Genomic DNA, 9219 nt, shown 5'->3' with positions numbered 1-9219 from the left:
AAAACCACATATGAGGTCCAGATATCAGAAATCAGTGCCAAACAGTAGGCATATGTGGAAACCATAATCTTACTGATTTTATTAGTCTCAGACAGATTTACAATTTTTTTTTTAGATGTAAATTACATAATTTTTGATATTTTTGTTTGCATATAGATGTATATTTATATATGGGAAAGAAGATGGCAAAAGTGAGATTTTACTATACATATTTCAGGGAATATTCTATAAATAAACATTTTAAAAGAAACTAAGTCATCAAATTTTCAAGATTAATTATAAGCTAGTCTGTCCACGGAATTTAAACACGCTTTGGGGCTTAGTCAAAAGGGAAATGTTGGCTCAAGAAAATGTTCATTAACAGGAGATGACAGATGCCTTTCTATTAAATTAAGCCAGTTTTATAAACTATAGTAATCATTAAAAAGTGAGTGATGAGAGCACCTCATCCTCAACAGCGTGTGATGAAACATAAATGGATCTTTCAAAATTAATTAAATGTAGTTTATGAATAAGAATGGAAAGTTCATCTAAGTTGTTATCATTTAAATCACCTTATCTCAGTATTTGAGTATTTCTTGGTACTTGTCTTTTTCCTAGAAAATAACGGGTCGCATGCTGTGGCATTCAGGTCTAGTTTGCCACTAGACGTGTGGCAAGCCCCAAGAGGGAACTGATGCTAAAGCTGATGTTCCCTGCCATGCAAGAAAAAAAGGATGTTTTTGTACAAGAGCAATTACCTTTCATAAATCAAATAGTCTTTGTAGTGTCTTCCAACTTTTCCTTTATAAAGAAAGATATATACTGCACCAAAAGAGAATAAATATTTCACTGAGTTTAGGATTAACTGAGTTGGAATAAAAAAGGATTGTTTATTTTTATAGCACTAGGTAGAGGTAATGCAACTGAACATACTACACTTCATATGAGAAACACTTTGAAAGAACGTATTGCATATGTTAAACATATCAGGCCACTGCAGAGGTGTATTTAACAAGACTATGTATTTAGTAGAGTGTAAATATCAGGGAGAAGAACTGAAGAAAAACTGGGTTTGGGGTTGTTTATTGTTCTTGTATTCGCAAGAAAAAGGTGAGGATGGAAATACTAAGCAAATGCGGAACTCTGTAAATTTATGGGCAGTGAAAGGCATCAGTCCTTTACTGGGCTGTCATTCCTGCTTTCCTGTGCCTCTCTGACATTGTCCTTGCTGACAAGTATCAGGTATTGGCTACAAAATGGGTATATTAAGCTGATATTTGTTTTGTTTTGTTTTACTTTATTTTGCTTTGCATTTGTTGTTGTTGTTGTTGTTGTATAAACTGAAAATCATTTCAGCAAGGCATATGCCTAATATCACTTGCAACTTTTAGTAGGTTTTTGATTCAAGCCCAGGCCTCACTGTGTAGACAGAATAGTTTTCTTACTGAGTAGAGTATTTATTCATCCCCTGAACTGGCTGATGTGAAAGCCCATAAGTACATTGCTAACCTTTGTGCTATGAGTTCAGATTTGATGAATTTGCAAGTTGAAGTGAAAGCCTTAGGCTGTAATGTGAGACACATGTCAAGCCAGCGCACATTGACTGGACTGCCAGAGAAGAATTCAGCCTCCAGTCACCTCCCAGCAGCAACTTCTTAAGTGTTTGTGGCATTTTGGCCTTATCGTTCTTTGGGCATATGGGCGACGTGGTTGAAATACAAGCTGTGAAGAATGACACAGTACTCCTGAAGTTTTTATTGCTGTACTTCTCTGTGGGAGATGCAAACTGGTAGTCTTACTACATGTCATCAAACAAAGATTATTTTTAATAATAAATTTAAGAAAGTAATCATTTGAGTGTAGAATCTTTTGTTTTCTATACGCTTGATCATGTACTCAGCATCCCACATTTGTATGCTTCATGATGGACTGACCCTATTGGGCGATTGACTTCCCGGGGAATTATATGGCCATCTGAAATATATTGTTGCTTGCTTCAATAGGTTGATCTGTAATTGTTGTTTTCACCTGTCCCAACTGTACCCATTGGTGGCAAGAGCAGCAAGCATGGTTTCCTCCCCTTTGGCTCAACATGGCCAGATTTCAACTCTCAGCAGTCCCCACTCTCCTGCAGCATCCAGAATAACACCCCAACCTCTTCCTCTACATATCAGATACCTTCCCCAAAACAGTCAAGAGGTTGCTCAGGCCCCTCGCTTAGAGCTCTCCCTGTGGGAAGGTAACTCTCCGAAGCCCTGCTTGGTTTATCAGGGATAGACTAGCAGCAGGGGAAAGAGGGAGATCACGTTTCCTTAGCATCAGCCAACCTGGTACATATTCTTCTATCGTGTATTACCATCAAATGGCAGCACCATCCCTTTCCTTTTCCCATTTATATGCCGCATATATGTCAGGACAGCTTCCTCTTCATAAAACCTTTCAGTTCCAAACTGTATCAGTGTAGATGGTCTGCTTCTTATGCAGTCTTTGAATCGTTGAAGGACAAAATATTGCTGAGTATGAAATAGGCAGAGTCTAGTTGGTTTTGTTCATGCAAATAGCCATGGAATGAAATGTGTGTTTGAATGTTTGTAAAAGGGTAAGATTCAGACCAGCATCGGCTCAGTTACCAGGAAGAATCAGCAAGACCAAATGGATTTGGGAAAAGACCACATTTATATACCTAATTAATTCCAGACTGGAAAATTAAAAAATATATATACTAAAACACAAATTGACTGAACTTTAAGCAGTGCAGTTATGAATCTGCTAGAGCATAAACATTCTTCTTTAATTGATTTTATGCCTCATGTGATAGAAATTGCAGCTTAGTTTCAAAATGTTGTATAAAGGCTGAATAGGATTGAACCCTTCAATTTAACGTTTACATTAAATACTATGCAGCAAAACCACTAATCAGCAGTACTCATTTGACATTACTGAAAATCGAAGTTTGTAGTAACTGCCACCAATAGCAAGTTTTCTCTTTTTTTTTACAATTTATCTTCCTTTCAGTTTCTAGTGGAGAGATTTCCTCAACCCCATTAATCTGGTTAGTCAGGTTGTTCAGCATTTTTTAGCTGTGATTTACCATGGGACATTAAATATTTGCATAGGAGCCTGCTTACAGAACAGTCATCTGAATGAACTACTCCTTCAGTCTTGTAGAAAACAGTCACCACCTCTTTTCTGTCCAGTGGCTGTTTGAAAATCATTACTGCAGCAAACACCTAACGTTGAATGTCTGATAACTTGAGTTTTTATTGAGTGTTTCTGTCTGGTGGGCTTGTGGCTCCTGTGGATCTTTTGGAAATCTGACCATCAGTGTCTACACGAAGATCTCAGTGCTTGCCCTCACAGCTGCAGCAGGAACCCATGGAGCTCAGCTGTTCTCTCCTGTTTTGAGAAATTTCTGCCTAAGGAGGAAATCTTCACTGGGTAGAGAAGAGGAGGAAGAGTAAAAAGAGGACCAAAACTTCTGCTAAGATGCACTGAGTGTCCTGTGCTAGAGTTGTGCCAGAACTAATGAATTTTGGGTGGGAGAAGGAAATATATTTTTTGACTTTTGAGTGGGTGAAAAGAAATTATGAGTTCTTTGTGGGATAAATATAGGAAATGTCTTCAGGATCAAGGTGGAAAATGTGAGAACCTACTATACAACATGTTGTCAGTGTAGCAACCCTGCTGGAGGTTTTGAAGTTTATTGCTGTCATCAGAGGGAATCTGAAATTTGCACTTTAGAACAGAACATCATAGTTCATACAGCAACATAAAGACTCCTATAGCACAGAGTGGAATCTTGGCTAAAGAGTCTGGTAAAATAAGAAGTGCTGAAGAAAGAGGCAGCTTTAAGTAAGGCTATGGAAATGTCCATTGAGACTGAGTATGCACAAGAAAAGAAAAAATTATCTGCTCAGGGATTTACAAGTACTAGTAAAGAAAGTCATCAAATACTTACGTTATGTGGTAAGACAAAAGACATAATGTATTTGATATAAAAAGCGAAGAAATCAATGTGACTTGAAGGCTAAATGAGGTAATGCCGTATTAGGGGTCTTGTTTTGTTTTTGCAAGTGCTTACTGCTAATAAAATGGGAAGAACAAAAATTTCCAGCACAACGCAGTCCACCCAGGTAGAGTTACGTAGGTTCTTGCAAGGCTATTGGCCTGTGAAAAGCACCGTTCTCTTCTAGACCTCCTGTCACAGAAGAAGAAGGTTTTATATAGAAGTTGTCTACCTTGCCTGCTGTAGCCAATGGGAGGAAAATCTGATGAGTATTTTAATTACTAAAACTCCAAAATATTTCTTAGCTGGTAAGCAAAAGTACTCAGTTTCATTCTAAACTCTTAGGTCCAACACAGGGAATGTGTTCAGACTTGTGCCTATGCACATAAACAAACAATTAGTTCATAAGTGTCCATAGGTTCAGACTTCAGGCTTAATACTTTAATGATCAAAATAATTAAAAATACCTTTTTGGGATTCAACTGTATCCACACAGCGTAACAGCTAAGTGTAGGAAATACTTTAAAGCAAATGTTCAAGCAAAGTCATTAACAGAAGTTCAAATACATCTCCTTTGAGACATGTAAATTTAAAAGCCATGGGCATAATCTTATGAACATATTTCAAATTATAAAATTAGATAGCTACTGATCCATGGGCATTAAGGTCTAACCAAAGATCCATTTGCAATTACAATTTGGTTCAGCATTTCAGATCTCCATAGAAAGGTTTCTCAGCTACCTGGAGACTTGACACTGGAGATGAGCACCGTGGACTCATCTTTGCTGCTAAAGAAGCTCTTTCTGTAGCTCGGGGGAACTGCTGTGCACCGACTGCCCTCCAGTAAAACACAGCGAGGGCGAGGACGGAATGTTTCTGTGTGGTAGGGTGGTCGTGTTGCCAATGTGCTTGTCTCTCATAGCAAAAGCAGAAGTGCATACTTTGTGGCAAAAGTGCCTTCCTTGTAGTTCCTGCATAAGAACAGCTTGTTTGGGTTAGCTGCTCTTGGAGAGAAAGAGAAAGGAAAGAAATTAAGAAGAACAGAAAGCCCCTTCACATTCAAGAAGACACAAGGACTGGCCGAAGTCTTGGAGCATTTGTGGGATTATGTATTTAGGTCTAGAGCAGGTTAAAAAAAGAGCTTCTCAGACCCTTGTCTGGAGGGTCAGTAATGTTGTCCCCACTGAAGTGCAAGCCAGTCTTTCAGCAAGTCAGTGTTGGAAATGGCTTGTTCATTAGGCCAGGTTCTGAGAGTGCTTTTGAGCTGGACAGGGACGGTGGAGTAATGGCACAAACATGACAAAGAGTTTGCAATGCTTCTTGTTTCCGTCATTTTCATCTTTAAAACAATATTACGGTTTAATATGAGCTGGGTTAGACCAGATGTCACTAACAACTCAGCTGAAGTTTGTCAGAGAAAGGAAACACAAAGGAAGAACAGCATCTTATGATGCTTGACCCAGGCGATTTAGTGCCTCTAATAGCTGTTACCTTGCCAAAATTTAAATTACTCCTCTCAGTCCATGATAGGGATTCTTGTATTTGCAGAATTACCTACAGGTTGTTCCTCTTGTCTTCACAAATCAGCCTAAACTTCCGAGCTGAGAGATCTGACCAGATCTGACCAGCGAGCGGGAAGCAGGAGGCTGCTGTTCATGTCCATGCAGGCACAGATCGCAGGGCTGCTGCAAGGCGGCAGAGCGCTCCTTCCGAGGTAAGGGCAACTGCCAGCTTTCATAAAGTTATTTAAGTGCCTAAATGTTGCAGCCTCAGCCCTCAGGGGTTCTGTGTTGCTGTCCCGAGAATGGTTTATTCAGTGGTTTATCTTCAAAAGTGCAAGGCATTTATGATGGAAGGATGAAGATCTGCCTAAATAGCAATACTCCTTTTATCAGCAGTAGTTGGTAGATCTGGATCTTTTTGTCTGTCTCCTCTGTGCAGAGGGGAGTTTAATTACTTGTTTTGGGAGTAGATGTTTATCCTAAGACCAAGTGTGTCTGTCAGACAGGTTTTTGTTTCTTTCACTAGACAAACCCATTGATCATTCCGCTCAACAGGATTTTTCTTATGAATACCTCACATGCAAAAATAAACCACAGAGCAATGTCGTTGCCTTCCAGCAAGAGCCTAAAGCTCTTTCTCATCCTCTTTGGTATTTCCTTCACCTTTTTATTCAGTCACCTTAAAGAAGTCAGGGATTCTCTTGGCTGTTGGAGTGCTGAGTTTGACTCCTTAGGAGCTACGAAGGCTCTTGCAAAACAGAAGTTACTCAGCAGCGACATAAGGTGCTCTCCGTGTCCGGACTGTGCAGGCAGTGTGACAGCCTGCAGCAAACAGCAAGGCGGGAGAATCATTCCCTGAGTTCTTCTTTTAGGACTTCTCCTCTTCCCAGATGAATGAACTAAACTAAAGTCAATGACTAGAGGCGGGATGACCTTTGAAATCTTCCATTCATTAAAATCTTGAACATATCCTATCTGTGCTAAAATGAATGCTTAGAATTTCTAAGGTTTTGTCTGTGCAGAATACAGGTCATAAATGATGTCTTCATGACAAGTCAGATTAAAATATATATACATGATAAGGCACCTTTTTAACAGTGCTAATATAGGAAACTAAAGTCTACAAAAGTAAAAAAAATGTGTTTATATTAAAACAAAAATGTTGGCAGTCTAATGAGCAAAGTTTCCTTTCAGATAAGTTGAAATGATGAATTGCATGTGTGGCTGGGGAATCAGCCTTGCCCTTTTGTCTCTGAAAGTGTATGAGGAGAATTTTACACTTTTTTTTTAACTGAACATCTGATAACTTCATAAAATAAAAAAAAAAGTGGCAGTACATTTCTAAAGGCAGACATTTCTGTATCTCTGGACCTTCCCCTACTACGTCACCTTGATATAGGACAGTAAGAAGAGCAAGGTCAAGCATGGTAAATCCCACCTGAAATTTTCAATCCTGTATTTATAGTCCTGCATTTCAGCATGTATATTGCTCTTGAAATCAGTGTTCATTCAAAGCATAAACATTAGCTTTTCCATGTGAAAGTGTGGCTTGGAATTTAGCACTCCCTCCTCAAATGTTCCTTAAAAGTGTGATAGTTTTGCTTTTCACTAAGGGCTGGACCATGCCTTGCAGGCGCAGCTCAGAGTTAAGGCTGCCAGAGGCTCTCTGCCTGGCAGAGACCTGTTTAAGTCTCTTCCATACATGATGGCGTTAAAGAGTGACTGGCACAACCAACATGCTCCTGTCTCCAGCGTGGTCACCAGCCTGCTGTCTCTTTTTAGTTTCTGCTGTGAGTCATCCTGGCTGCCTGAGGCAAGGACTAGAAGTGATTGTTCTACAGATAGGTGCTCCCCTCCCTGCTCAGGCCCTGCTCTCCTCCTCCTCCATTCCAGCTACCATATCCTGGGGTAGGGCTTAGGCAGACACTTCTGCAGCGTGAAGGGAGAGCAGAAACTCCACTTCTCACTGCTGCAACAGAGTATTCATGAGATGATTGGTTTGTGTGATGCAGCATCTCCATTGGCCTGTTACTCTAAGGATTTCCAAGAAAAATAATAACCTGGTAGAATGGCTGAATGCTAAATCCCCCCAAAATGGAGTTTGGATCAGGATCCAAACAGGATCCTGTTGGTGCCTTCTTGCCATAGTGTCTATGACATGCTTTCACACATCTCACATGGTCATTTTAATTCCCTCCACACACAAATAAAGGCAGAATCTGCAGCAGAACCACCGTGATCTCCTCTCAAAAATAAAACTCAGCAACTTGCCTCTCAAAAGCTTGTCATGGTTGTTTTTTGCCATGAGATGTACATTTTTTTTGCCATGAGATGTACATTTTTTGCAATGAGATGTATAAAAGCTTAAGTGAAAAACAGCTCTATAGAGGCTGCTTTGCTTTTTTTTTCTCTTTTAATTAGGTGAAAGATTTTTTTTATATGTCCTCTTACCTCTACAGTTTTAAACAGATGGATATTCCTGAGCCTCTCAGCTCTAGTAACAGTTTTATGAAGATCTTCGTAATGTTGAATGAAATGAGCAAGCCCCACATACGACCTATGGTTGTGCCTAAGTTACTGCTATCTAATATGTTCATGACATTGTAAAACAGTTTAGCAGGAATTTTGGATACAGAAGTAAAATGTCTTCCTGTGCACTCCAAAGCAAAGTTTGCATTTCCACTATTGTGGGACTTTTTAAATTTTACAGAATTACATTGTGATTTAGCTGAGATAGTAGGAAAATAAGAGGATTTCTGCTTGACTTTTTTTCTTCCCCCTCACTATTATTCCTGTTTGGTTTTGTGATAGCTGAGTAAGATTCAAAGCCAGTCTTCCTTCCTCCTAAAATAAACTATCAAAATACATATTGCCTGTAGTTGTGTGGTACTTGCCAAGCAAAAGGAGACCTCTGCTTTTAAATTCACCTGTGTTCTTTCCATACGACTTCCTGCTCTGTCCTTTCTCTCTCTGGGAAGCCTGGTCTTCCAGGAAGGTAGTCAGAGAAGTCTGCAAATAGCCCTTCATGCCACACTGTCACACACCGGCTTCACTGGGTCTAAACTGCCTCCATGGTTCCAGCTCTGAACGAGCCATTCCCCAGAGTGGCAGGTCATCGTGCTGGAATCCGAGGTACAGCATTACCCAGAGAATGGTCCTACTCTGTGTCTTGTGTGTAAGTATAAATCTGCAGGTGACGTAAGATCTAGATATTCAGATGTTAACATCATGGCAAAGAGCAGCAAATAAAATGTAGTTATTTATCTCGAAAATGTTTTGGCCAGTGAGTTTCTTCAGAGCACTCACAGAGCATTCAGTGCCCCATGTGCAGCACTGTTGATGCTCAGGTGTCTTTGCCACTGCCTTGGAGCATGTATGCCCACCACATTTGGGAAGATTGTATTTCTACTGTGCCAGGCCCACCTCATGGAGTGGAGGGAAAGCAAAACTTGCTCTTCCCACTGCCAAAACATATAAGTTTCAGATTCAAACAGTTTTTGAGAGAAATTTGGGCATTAACAAGCCAACAAGTGATTTAAAATATAAATATGCTGCTTCTCTCTGAGCATGTACGTGGCTGTTTCACTGTTGCACTGTCTTTCCCTCATCTGATGCTTAGAACATGAGTAGTGACTTTGACGCAGGGCAGCATTTGCGCTGGAGGACAGGGGACTGCCTACGTGGCGGGCAGCTGGTACTTCCTAGTACCTAGTAGTAAATGGGGGTAGA

The 9219-nt window shown here is 40.0% G+C and overlaps 1 protein-coding gene across 1 annotated transcript in view; it reads left to right on the top strand.

Moving 5' to 3' along the window:
• The first annotated feature begins 5649 nt into the window (after nt 1-5649).
• The window catches only part of ANO6 (anoctamin 6), a 58226-nt gene continuing 54656 nt past the window's right edge, over nt 5650-9219 (top strand). The window contains exon 1 of the mRNA XM_026050264.1: nt 5650-5702. The gene's annotated coding sequence lies outside the window, so the exon portion shown is untranslated. The remainder of the gene's footprint in view (nt 5703-9219) is intronic.

Source organism: Nothoprocta perdicaria, unplaced genomic scaffold (genome assembly GCF_003342845.1).
Source record: "Nothoprocta perdicaria isolate Ctin4 unplaced genomic scaffold, notPer1 scaffold_67, whole genome shotgun sequence".
NCBI lineage: Eukaryota > Metazoa > Chordata > Aves > Tinamiformes > Tinamidae > Nothoprocta > Nothoprocta perdicaria.
Note: the sequence above shows the minus strand (reverse complement) of the source record. Positions and strands in the feature narration are given on the sequence as shown.